Source organism: Eschrichtius robustus, chromosome 3 (genome assembly GCF_028021215.1).
Source record: "Eschrichtius robustus isolate mEscRob2 chromosome 3, mEscRob2.pri, whole genome shotgun sequence".
Taxonomy (NCBI): Eukaryota; Metazoa; Chordata; class Mammalia; order Artiodactyla; family Eschrichtiidae; genus Eschrichtius; species Eschrichtius robustus.
In genome coordinates this window covers 35,931,097-35,943,618 of record NC_090826.1, presented here as the reverse complement: position 1 = coordinate 35,943,618, position 12,522 = coordinate 35,931,097, and the positions used below count along the sequence as shown (strand labels likewise).

At 55.3% G+C, this 12,522-nt stretch overlaps 1 protein-coding gene across 1 annotated transcript in view; it reads right to left on the bottom strand.

Annotated features, from left to right (window-relative positions):
* The window catches only part of PTPRF (protein tyrosine phosphatase receptor type F), an 86,020-nt gene extending 80,061 nt beyond the window's left edge, over positions 1-5,959 (bottom strand). The window contains exon 1 of the mRNA XM_068539705.1: positions 5,782-5,959. The gene's annotated coding sequence lies outside the window, so the exon portion shown is untranslated. The remainder of the gene's footprint in view (positions 1-5,781) is intronic.
* Positions 5,960-12,522: the final 6,563 nt, after the last annotated feature.

The following is a 12,522-nucleotide window of genomic DNA, read 5'->3' as shown; positions in this document are numbered from 1 at the left end:
CTCCCAGCCCACCGGCTTCTCCGCAAAGTTCCCTGTGGCCTCCCTGCTCCCAGCACACAGGCTGCCGGGCGGGTCTGGCCAGACAAATCAGCTTCCGTGTCCCAAACTCAAAGGCCCGTTTGTCTGGGGATGCCTGCCGGGGCCTCACAGGGCCAGATGTGAGGCTGTCAGCTCCACCGTTGCTCAGGGACCCTGGGGCAGAGGGGCAGAGTCTGAGGTAGAGAATGGGGAGGGTCCCCCAAGCCAGCTGCACTACTGCCACGCCTGAGGCCACACCAGGAGCACTGGGCTTGGCACCTGGACCTAAGCTGAGCAGGAGCCACACCTGGATAGAGGGATGTGCCCCAGATGGCCTGGAGGTGGGTCAGAGAACAGACAAAACAGGCACAGAACCTTGCACTTGGAGAGACCCTATAGCACAAATAGGATTCTAGAAGAGCCAGAACAGCACCTGGAACCACCGGTGCCCCAAAATAACCTAGGAGGGCGATCAGAATCACCTGTCATAGAGTCACCAGTAGCAGCTCCCAGAACCACCCCAGACACAACAACAATCAGGGCTGCCGGCTGTGCCCAGGAGACCAACTAGAAAGCTACTCAGAAACGGCCTGACTGGTACCGGACCCAAGTTAGGAATCACTGGTTGGCACACACAAAGGCCTCATAAGGGGTGAGGTTGGCAGCCGTGACCAAGATCAGGTAAGCAGGCCTTGGCACCAAGCCGGGGCTGGCCCCTGGCAGGGCTCTCCGTCATTTGCCAAGCCTGGAACCTGGCCTGACAGCGGGACAAGGAGCAAGCTGAAATCTAGAGGAGCACGGACGCCCCTCCAGAGCAGCCCTCAGGGCAGCCCTGGTAGCTGCACCAGAACAGTCCCCAGAAACAGCTACAACACTGCCGAGGAGCCAAAACCATTGTTCTCAGATCTGGAGGCTGGCGACACAGAGCCTGGGTGCATCTGGACCTCAGAGGCAGACACCTCACTAGAGGGCCCAGGGCCCAGGGTGGGTTGGGGGGACAGGGAACCCAACACACCGAAGCTGCGCCTTCTCAGAATCCCCTTCCACCCGCTCCCAATGTGGGGTCTCTTCCCCAGGGCTTCATCCTCTAGTCTTCTCACACCAGCCCACCTGAAGGTCAAATACACCTGAGCAACACACACAATCCCAGCGGTGACATGAGGGCTGAGGGCTGGGCACTTAGGTTAGGTTAGCCAGCTAACCTAAGCTCAGAATTGCAGCTACTTTAGGTGAGCAGATGCCCAAACCTTAACAATGTCTAGTTTTTAAAGCCGCTCTCACTGAGATTCTGATGGGGATGGGTTTGCACCTCGCCCTTTGAGGATTATTACAATAACAACTGCTAACACTGAGATGGCAGTGCTTATTAGACGCCAGGCCCTATTCTAAGAACTTTCTGCATATTAACTTCAATCCTCATAACAACGCTGTGAGACATGGAACTTTGTTATACCCATTTGACAAGTGGGAAAACTGATTCAGAGATGTTAAGCAACTTGCTCAAGGTCACGCTGCTATTAAGTGGAGTTGAACCCAGCAGTCTGAAACTAGAGTCTGCGCTCCTCACCACTGAAGTCGTCTTCTCTTGAACACAGCTCTACACCCTTTCATATAACTCTCCATCCTTCCTCTGGCGCAGACCTCTCTCCCCAACTCCAGATCCTCACACACAACCACCTCCTAAAAGTCCCCCACCCGACCCTCAAATGCTCCAAGCATCTCAAAAACAACATGTCCAACCCTGAGCTCATTATCTGTGCCCCAAATCTACCTCTCATCCCCAAGTCCCCGGCTCAGTAAAGGCCTCACCCACTCACTCCCAGGAACCTGGACCCCTTCCTCTTCCTCACCCCCACATCCAATAAATCATCCTGCCCTAATAAATGTGCCTTCTAAATGGCTCCATGCTACCAAGCCACAATTCTCTCTCACCTGACTTACTTGTACCCTTCTCCTCACTGGGTATCCTGTCTCCATTTACTTCCCGTAGCCACAGAATCCTCTTCCAGAAGCATGAATCTGATCATAGCACATTCCACACACACACACACCCTCAAGCTTTAATTCTTTGATATCTCCCTTTTGTGTTCTCACAGTAAAGTTACAGTAACTTAACAGGGCAATAGAGATCCTCTGTGATTTGCTGTTAACTCTGAACACGCCACTAGTGATAAGATCTCTGAGTGTTTAGTCATACTGTGTTTTTTTTTCTGCCTAGAGTGCCCTTTCTTCAATTGGAAAACTCCTATTCATCCCTCAGAACGCAATTCAGATAGCCCGTTTTCTTGGTCTTCTTTGAGACTCATCTCTCCTTGATCTCTGAACTCTCCCCTGCCTCGTGAACTCCCCCAATCTTGTAAACTCAGCTCAGAACTGCAGCTGCTTTAGGTGAGCTGTTGCTGAGCTCAACCTCAGCAGCTCCTGAGGGGTGGGCTGCCTCTTCTACACAGTTGTTAGTTCCACAGGAAGCATGGCAGCCTGGCTGAAAGTGCCTAGCCCAAAGTCTGGCACACACTCGGCAATCAATAAGAGGTTACTGAATTGCTCTGCGTTCCCATGATGCAATCTGTTCCCCCCCCCCGGGACCATAAGCTCCTCAAGGGCAGGGCCCTGGCTGCAAGCTTGGCCCAAGAACACGGCAGTGTCAGTCACATGGGAAGCGACCGCCACTGCTGCTGATACACTGCCACGCAGTCCCCCTAGATTCTCCCAACAGCCTTGGGAACTGGCCAGGGTTGGATTACCTCTCCCATTTTACAGGGGGTGAAACTGAGACCCAGGGAGGAAGGGATCTCCTCAAGGTCTCAAACTGGAAAATGAAGGGGCTGTAGCATGTGTCACAGCCTCTGTAGGAAGAGGTCTGGGTCCCATCTCTCTCTGACTAAGGGCCCTCAGTACTGGACTCCTACAGTTAGGACTGATGGGAGAAAGAGTGGAGGGAGCGCAGAGAGCCAAGGCCAGCATTTTGCTGCACATCAATACAATTCCCAAGAAAAGTAGCGAGTCTACTCTTACTGCAACCGCCCCACCCCCCCACCCCAACCGGTTCACCAGCACCCAAATCCAGCCTCCTCTCCTAGAAGCCCTGGACACCACACCCACCCTCACTACGTGCACAAGGCTGACTAGAAGGGAGGCCAGGAGCTGCAGGTGGAAGGAGGGAGGAAGGAATTGTATGAAAACAATTTCCTTGTTAAAGGAAATAAAAGAGGGAAGAGAAAGAGCAAATGGAAAAGAAAACAGAACTACAGAGACATTTCAAATGTCTCTGAGCAAGCAAAAAAAATCTTGTGCACAAGATTCCCTGGTGGCGCAGTGGTTAAGAATCTGCCTGCCAATGCAGGGGACATGAGTTTGAGCCCTGGTCTGGGAAGATCCCACATGCCGTGGAGCAAGTAAGCCCATGAGCCACAACTACTGAGTCTGTGCGCCACAGCTACTGAAGCCCGCGCGCCTAGAACCCGTGCTCCACAACAAGAGAAGCCACCACAAGGAGAAGCCCACGCACCGCAACGAAGAGTAGCCCCCACTCGCCACAGCTAGAGAAAGCCCGCGCGCAGCAACGAAGACCCAACACAACCAAAAATAAATAAATAAATAAATGTATTTAAAAAAAAAAAAGAATGCAGGAGACTGCAAGTGTGCACACACCCTCCCTGGACTGTGCATAGGGGTGCAGTGAGAGCACAAGCAAGCACACAGACCGGTACATGGGTGTGCAAGCACAGCAGATTTCTGAGCTCTGGCTGCCATGCAGACCCAAGTGTGCAAGTGGGAGGGCATTCAGGAGACAAGTGGATGTGGAGTGGGGGTGAGGGGTGGGAGGGTGAGCTGAGTGTGGAAATGAGAGGGGTGTGAGTGTGTGGCCTGGGCCTGGGGCTGCGGATGTGGAGGGCTGTGCCTGGGGAGGTACACCTGCTCCTTCTTGAAGCCCTGGGCTCATTCATATAATCAGTGAAAAACGGGGATTTTCTTGCTTCCTGAAGCAGGCGTTGATAAGGAGCCAAGCATAGAATTTCCCGAGATTTTCTGACAGAACCCTGCTCTGGATCCCAATGGATCCCTCATGCCTCTCAAAGGATCCCTCAGCAGATCTCCTTCCTTCTCAGGGGATCCCTCACCATTGAGGATCCCCCTGGAAGCATCAGCCGTTGATCCTTTTCCAGGCCTCACACCCCAATGCACTTCTAGGGATTCTCTGGCCAGATCCCGCACCAGGTCACTCTGGATCCCTGCCCCCATCTGCTCAGGAGCCAAAGTGGAGCCTTCATCACCAACACTCAGCAGTCCAGCCTCCCAGGCCTGCCCCGCTGCCCCCAGGGGAATCCAGAGGACCACCTCCCCCATCCCCTCCTGCCAGCAGCCTCCCTTCCTTTTCACAGCTCAGACAGGTACCGGGCTCCCACCCACCAACCTGCTCCAACTCGGGGCCCTGCACTGGGGGTGGGGGGGTGTTGAAAACGGGAGAAAAACTAGCCCCTCCCCCACCCTGGGGTGGAAGAACCAGAGGGGCAGCATTCCAGAGAAACAGTGAGGAGGCCAGCCAGCAGAGGGGAGGCAGAGACTCCAGTCAGTGGGAGACAGAGACATCAAGAGACCAGCGAGAGACACGACAGAGACCCGGGAAGGGAGACCCAGTGATGGGGGAGGGAGCACAGAGAGACCTGGGAAGAGAGAAAAGACACCCGGGGAGAGCACAGAGAGACCCGGGGAAAGAACACAGAGACCCAGCAAAGAGCACAGAGAGCCGGGAGAAAGAACAGAGAGAAAAGGGAGACCCTGAGAGAGTCGCAGCCAGCTGAGAGACTCCAGGATTACTGGGGCGGGGGAGGGGGTGCGGTGGGGATAAGACTGGGAGGCCGTGACACAGGGAGACAGAGATACAGAGACGTTGAAGGGCACAGAGAGACACCGACACACGGAGGGAAACGGAGAAAGAAGCTGAGACAGGATCGTGGGCCAGCGATGAGGACCGGGGCACACACCAGCACGGGACGGGACGCGGGGCGGCGACTGAGTGAACTTTCCGGAGCGGGTCCGAGTGGACACGTCCTCACGGGACAGGTCGCTCCAGGGCCTTCGGGTCGTGGCACCCGGGTGGGGGCGGGGACAGCCCGGCCCGGCCCCTCCCTCCCCAGCCCGCGCCGGCGACCCCGCGGGGTGGGGGGTTCCAAACTCGCGCTCCGCGCACCCCGGGACCGCACGTGCGCCCGAGCCGCGAGCGAGACGGGGGCGCGGCGGCTGCGGATCCCCCGCCGGCTGGGAGGGGGCGCCTGTGCGGCGGGGGCGCGGCCTGGACCCGCCCGGAGCTGGGGTGGCTGAGGGAGGTTGAGGGCCGCCCCCGGAGCGCGTCCGCGCTGGTAGTAGGGGGAGACAAGGCGGGACCCAGGAGTGGGAGCACGGATGCAAAAGGGAAACTTTGCGCTGGGTGGGGGGGCGCGGGCTGCGGCTCAGGTGCGGCGGGAGGGAGGGGGAAAGGGGGAGGAAGGGAAAGGCGGCGAGGGGCGGCGGGGAGCTAGCCAGCCGGCGGCGGGGTGGGGGGGCGCGTCTGCCGCGGGGTAACGCGGGGAGGAGCCGCCGGGCTTGGTGGTGGGCTTAGCCGAGGCTGCGGGCGCGGCAGGTGGGGGCGCGGCCCGGCCTAATCGGCACCCCCCAGCCCCCCGGGACCGCCCCCAGCTCCGCTCGGCGGACGCGGAGAGAGGGCGGGGGAGTGGGAAAGGACGGATGCGGAGGGGACTGGAAGGGGGCCCGGGGGTCACTCACCGCCTATCCAGGGGCCGTCGGTCCGCATGTCCCCCCCAAGCCGCTGGGGCCGCTGCTCCCTCTCCTCTTCTGCCGCCGCCGCCACCGAATCCCACTCCCGCCACCGCCACTCGAGCTAGAGCTGGAGCCGGAGCCGGAGCCGCCGCCTCTGCCTCTGCCGCCGCCGCCACCGCTCCCGCCGCTCCCGCGCCAGCTCCAGCCGCGCGCCCGCGCCCGCGCCCCTGCCCCTGCCGTGCGCGTCCCCGGCGCCGCCCCTCCCCTCGTGCACTCTCGCTCTTGGAGCGGCTGAGACGCGTAGGCCCGACGAGGCCTCAACCCAACCCCGAGCCTAAACCGACCCGGGCTCCAGTACCGAAACGGAACCCCAAAATGAGCATGGACAGACCCAAACTCCCATACGAAGTCTGGATCCTATTAGAGGCTCCCAATCCAAATATGAACCTGATACTACTCTAGGACCCCATTCCCTCGATGTGAACCTGATACCGAGCCCAGACCCACCCCCAAACTCAGTAGTGAGTCCAAACCCCTAAATCTGCCCCGAAATTGGCTCAAGTAATAATTTTAATCCGAACCTCTATATTGACCTCAAATACCAATTCTGACTCTAAACCCCTTTATCACCTCTACTTGATAGTGACCCCATCACCAACCCTGGTCCTTAAATTTAAATGGACCCCACTACCAACGCTGAGCCCTGATCCCTGTATGAACCCTAAAGTCCAATGGCTCCCTTCTTATGGACCCCAGCACTCTTTTCTGAACCCCAAGCCTTACATAAACCTCTAATACTGCAGCCCTAATCCCAGGTCAACACCAACACCCTTTCTGAACTGGGATTGAGATACCAGAAAAGGACCCTAATACAAATACTGACCTCAAACCTCATCCATATAGGGGCCCATTTAAGACCCTACATTGTCTCACCTCTAATGGTAATCTTGGAACCCAAGATTTATGAGACTGGCTTTGCAGAAACTCCACACTAATCCACTCAATCCCCATACTCACTCTACTTCTCTGACCCGATGTCAACCCCAGAGCCTGGCCAACACCTCAATATCTACACCAATTCCAACTGTGAACCTGAGTCACATTGTGAGTTGGCCCTTGAGTTCAGGACTTGATAATGTCCCCCAAGCCTGATATAAACCTCAGTATTGAGTTTCTGACTCCTCATATCAAACTCAGTTGCTGACCCTATAAATTTCTGGGCTAAACCAATAACTTACCGGAAGATTTATTCCAAGTCCTAACTCAGGAACTTGGTGAGCTCCAAACCAAGAGCCACACCTTGGCACCAAAGCCTCTGGCCCCAGACCTATCGTCCAGTCCGTGCCACACCAGCCGTCTCCTGCCTGCCCCCCTCATGAAAGACGGGGTGCCTACCCCTACTGCCCTAGGTAAAGTGAGGACCCCTATGGGATCTCTGATCTATGGAGTCTCTGTGATACCACTGTTGAGTCTGGAGGTTAGGTGAGAAAGTTTGGGGATTGTTGAGGCATCTGGACTTGGGGATCACAGTGTAATGTGCAGGGCAGGGGTAGAGGTGGGGGTCTAGGGATCTGGGCTGAGGGGTCAAGTTCTGGTTATCACCTAATTCACTACCTGCATTTGCCTTGGACTTGGATTTAGAAACGGTGCGTGTGCGCCCCCTGGTGTGTGAGAAGGGGATGGGACTGGCTCCAGTGATCCTGGGCAAACAGTTAGATCCGGATTCCGGATGACAAACGGATGAAAAATGAACATTCCTAGTCCGTGGTTTTTTTATCCATTGGTAATTTTGGTGTACTGTGGAGGAGGCATTACAAATTTTGTGCATCTTTAGACGTTTTGGCCTGTTTTTCAGTATTGGAGTGGGTTTAGGCTTTCGGGGGGTGGGATTCTTCTAAATTTAAAAAAGTATGCTTTTTGGCCAGTGATGCCTGCTCATTGCTGACTCGTGAAAACAGTTCCTCTTGGCTTCAATGGCCTACACTCTCCTCCCTGGCTACCGTTTCTCAATCTCTTTTACCATCTCCTGCTCCTCCTGAGGTCTATCCTAGTCCGTCCCTTCTTCCCCTCTGCCTCTTGTCCCTTGGACCGTCTCTACCACCACCAACCAAATGCTGATGACTTCCAAATCTCTGTCTGCAGTGTGGGCCTCTCTTCTGAGCTCAGGACCCATATATCCAAGAGTCTTCTCTAGATCACTCCCCAGATGTTCGTCAGGTAAACTGAATTCACCCTCTCTCCTGTTGCCCCAGCAGCAACACTTCATTCACTCAGTCACTGGGCCAGAAACAGGGCACCTTCCCTCCTGTACCCTCATCTAATGCAACCTGCAAATCTTGAAATGTAAAAAGGGACTAGAGATCATCCCAGAGGGAGGTGGGCAGGAATCGGGGATGGAGAGAGAAAGATTGGGGGGTGGGGAGGGGAAGAGATGGGAGAGAGACAGAGACAGAGAGCTTCTGACTTTTGGGTTTTGGTTCACACAAAATCAAGTTGGTCATAAAATCTGTCACACATAGTCATAAAAAATGCCCCTTAAGACTTACTCTGTGTTGAGTAGGGTCAGTACCCTGGAACCAATGGTACCTATTTAGAACCATCACTTCCTCCAGGGAGCCACCTCTAACCCCTGGCTGAGTTGAGGGCTTGCCTGCCCTAACTCTAAACACTGGGTGTCACCACCATCAGTATCTGTGTCTGTCCCCACCCCCCGCCCCACACCTTATAGGTTGTGGGTTCCTTGAGGGCAGGGCAGGAGGGATGAGCCTGCCTTGTCCACTGCCATATCCCAGGGGCCCGTACTGGGCCCTGATACACAAAAGGTGCTCAGTACATATTTGTTAAAGGAATAAAAAGATAGCTTTTCCTCTTCTGTGCTCAGGGACCATCAGACATAAGTGACCAGGTGGGGAAAGCTCCCTGACCAAGCCTCAGAGCTCGTCCACACCTGGGGCTTCTGTTGGCCTGGCATGCCCTGAGAGGGGCTTGTGGTGTTTGCTGACCTGTGTCCCTGCAGGCTGGGCCTCAGTGGGTCTGCAGCTCTGGCAGCCTAGTTCCCTCTGTCCAGCACTGCCTAATCTGTGAACTAAATACTTGGAAGGCCCGTGGGCCAGGGGCCTTACACTCCTATGGCTGAAGTCAGCAGACCCACTCACTGCTGGGCCAACCAGCCTCCTGCTTCAACCCTCACAGGGACAGAGGGTTCTCAGAATCTCAAGCCATTGGTCTCTAGCCCCCTGCTCACCCACCTTTCAGTACCACGTGTGGTCAGGTGTTTGCTGAGTTGCGGTGTGAGAGTGGCTGCAAGCAGCCTGCCCAGATCTCAGTGTGCCCAGCACCTGGAACTGGACACAAGGCCGAAGTAAAGGAACCAGAGGCCCAGGCCCTGGGGCCACACAGACAAGAGCCTCAGGTGGCTGGGCCTGTGAATGCCTGAGAGCGGTGGAAAGAGAGGAGCCAAGGCTCTGTCCAGACTGCCAAACTCTGAGCTCGGGGTCCATGTGGACTTGACCCGCTGCTCTGCTCCTGGGCCTGGCGGGGAGGGACGTCCTTGTGCTCATCTGTGAAGGCTGAGTGCTACCACATGGTAGATCTGTGTCTGTCGGGCTCCAGCCCCAGGGGGCAGGGTAAGGGGAGAGCCAGATGTCAGCTCCCACTCACTGTTCACCCTTTGCCCAGGTCCCAGGCCCACTGGACACTGCTCAAACTTATGACGTAAATACAACTCTTAGTCATCTCTTAGTTGGTCTAAATCAAATTAAATTCAGCTTGAGTCCCTGCCCAGCAGATCTGTGAGAATTCCATATCACTCACAGCTCTCCTTCACCTCCCTCCAATGGTCCAAGAATGCCGGGGGCTTGCACAGCCCCAAAGATGCTCAGTCTGTGCTCCTCTTTGCAGAGAAAGGCTGAGGTCTATTTCAGGCCGGCGCCGCCATTGCAGACATTAGTCGTCCCTGCTGTGGGCCTCCCACTGTTTGTCCCCCATCTTCAGGGCCACTCCCCCATCCCTGGCTTTTTATGGGGGTCTCTCCCGTAAACCCTCAAAGTTGCAGCCCTTAGACCTTGGCATTTGCAGTCACACACAGCCATTTTCCGGGGCTGGGGGGGGGGGCGGTGCATGCCAGGGTGGGACGGGGAATGCCCATCCTCCTGCCCCTCTCTTCCATACTGGAGAATCAACTCCCTAAGACGCGGTGGTGTTCTCCCTCTCAGCCCAAAGGACTCAGACGCCTGCACCGCAAAACAGTCTGTGTACCATCTCAGGTGTGGAGCGGGAGGGAAAAGGCCCAGGCCCTAGAACACGAATGCCTGGCTAATGCCTTTCACTCCTTCCTAGTGAGTCACTACATGGGGGGCGGGGGGTGTGAATGAGACAGGAGTTAATGTCTCAATAGAACACTCCGCTGATGACTTCCCCTCAAGCTTCTCTGAGAAAACAGGGGCTACGGGGAGGACATCTCCATCCCCCCACGATCAAATCCACAAATCCACCCCATCTACTCCTTCCTCTCTCTCTCCCTCCTGAGATGCGCCCTGCCATGACAGGGGCTGACCCCACCTGCCTCCTCTTTACTGTTCCATTCCCATCGACTTGCAGTCATGCTCAAGTCTCTCCCATCCTAAAAAGTTCCCTCCCTGGACCCCACCGGCCTGTCCAGAGTGGGAAGGATGGAGCGTTTCTCTGTTCTCCTTCACAGCAAACCCAAGAGCTGTTGACACAGGGAGCCTCCACCCTCCCGTCTCCTGTACACACTCAGCCCACTATGACACAGCTTTTGGGACCAACACCCCTCTGAAATTGCTCTTGACATGATGACTATTCACCTCCCTTTTGCCCAATCCAACGACCTTGCCTGTTTGCAGCTTAGTGGACCTCTCAGTGGCCTTTGCTACTTCAGTCCCTTCAGTGTCAGCACACACAGACCAGCTCCTGACCTCCTTGTCGAATCCCCATCTGCAGGCCACTGGGTCACCTGTTCATACCATCACCTGCTGGGCCTCGTCCCGTCCCTCACCGCACCACCTGCTCAGGTGACCTCAAGATGAGATAACTGTTGGGCCTCCTCAGACCTCTCCACCGTGGACCTCTTTGTGTTCTCCTAATGCATCTGCTCTCCCCTTCCTTTGCTTTACTTCTTGTCCCACCTGGATGTCAAGGCCTAACATTTTAATAACACTCTTGTCAATACCCCGAGCCCCTTTGCCTCTCTGCCTTTTGATCGTATCCGTCTGGCAAGCCCCCAGCTCCGGATGAGCCTTCCTATCTGCATTCTTGTGCTGTGCTCAAACAGCCAAGGAACTCCACAGGTCAGAGTGATGTTCCCATAAATCATAACTGCTGACTGCATATGGGCCCTCGACATATTTCTCCCGTCAGCTTGGAACCCCCCTCTCTGCAGCTGGCTGTTTTCAACCTTTGCCATTTTCTCTTTAAGCCTCCAACCAGCCCATTTTCTCCTTCCCGGCAGATGTGACCTCGACTGCTCCTTTACAGGATTAAAGCCACAGACAGGAACACCCCCCTGCCCCCCCCCCCCCGCCACCCAGTTTCCTACTAACACAGTCACACATCTCCCTACACCTGCCCCCTCTCCTGCTGCCTCAGAGGAAGCACTCCTCCTCCTATCTCAGGCTAGGGCGGCTGCCCATCCTTGACTCCCTAGCCCCTGCGGCTTCTCTATCCATTATCCTCTCCCTCTCTGAGCTCTCCTTCCCACCAACCTGCCCCTGCAACCTTAACCCTGGCTCCCTCCCCCACTGTTGGCCGTTTGACATTCCTGTCCACTCCAACATTCAGTCATACATTGCTTTCATCTTCCACTACTTCCCCAAAACATGATATTTGAGCTAGGACCTCCATGTCTCAAAACTGGATGGGCATCTTTCCCAGTATTCATCTTATTAGACCTCCTGATTATTCAACTCCTAAAACATTAGCTTCTTTGACTCCCTTGACACCATACCCTCCTGGTTTGTCTCTTAACTCCTTGGTCTCCTTCTCAGTCTTCTCTGCAGGGTCACCCTCCTCCCTTAAATGCTGGTGTTCCTCAAGCCCATTCCTAGGCCTTTCCCCCTCTCACTGTGGACCCTCCCTGGTGATCTCATCCAATGCTATAGCTTCAGTTACCGTTCATCTGCTGATGATTCACACCTTTATGTCTCCAGCCTGGAGAACTTCCTGTCTAAGCTCCCGACCAGCAGGAGCCTAGCCAATGGCTTCATCATCTCCACCTCCATTTCTCAGAGGACCTCAACCGCCAACACGTCTGAGACCTAACTCATGGTCCTCATTCTCTCACCTTCCCAGTGTTCTCTTTCTCAGTGGATGGTACCATTGTCCACCTAACAGGCAAGCCAGAATCCTAGGAACCATCACCAAATCCTGTTAATTTTACCTCCAAAGCATCTCTGTAATCTACTCTTACCTCTTATCTGGATTCCTACAGTGGCTCCTAATTGATCCTACTGTGTCTACCCTGTCCTTATCCAGTCTTATCACGTCACTCACTCCCCTTTTAAAACCTTCTAATGACTTCCCATTGCTCCTGGGATAAAGAGCCAACCCATTAACAAGTACTAAATGCCCTCCCCTTGCCCGCCTTCCAGCACCAGTCCAGCATCACGCTCCCCGCTGCTCAGTGCCCTCCAGCTGCACGGGCTTCCTTTCAATTCCTCAAACACACATATGTGCCCCCACCCATCCCAACCACCAGGCCTTTGCACATTCTTTCTAGAAGACTTTTCT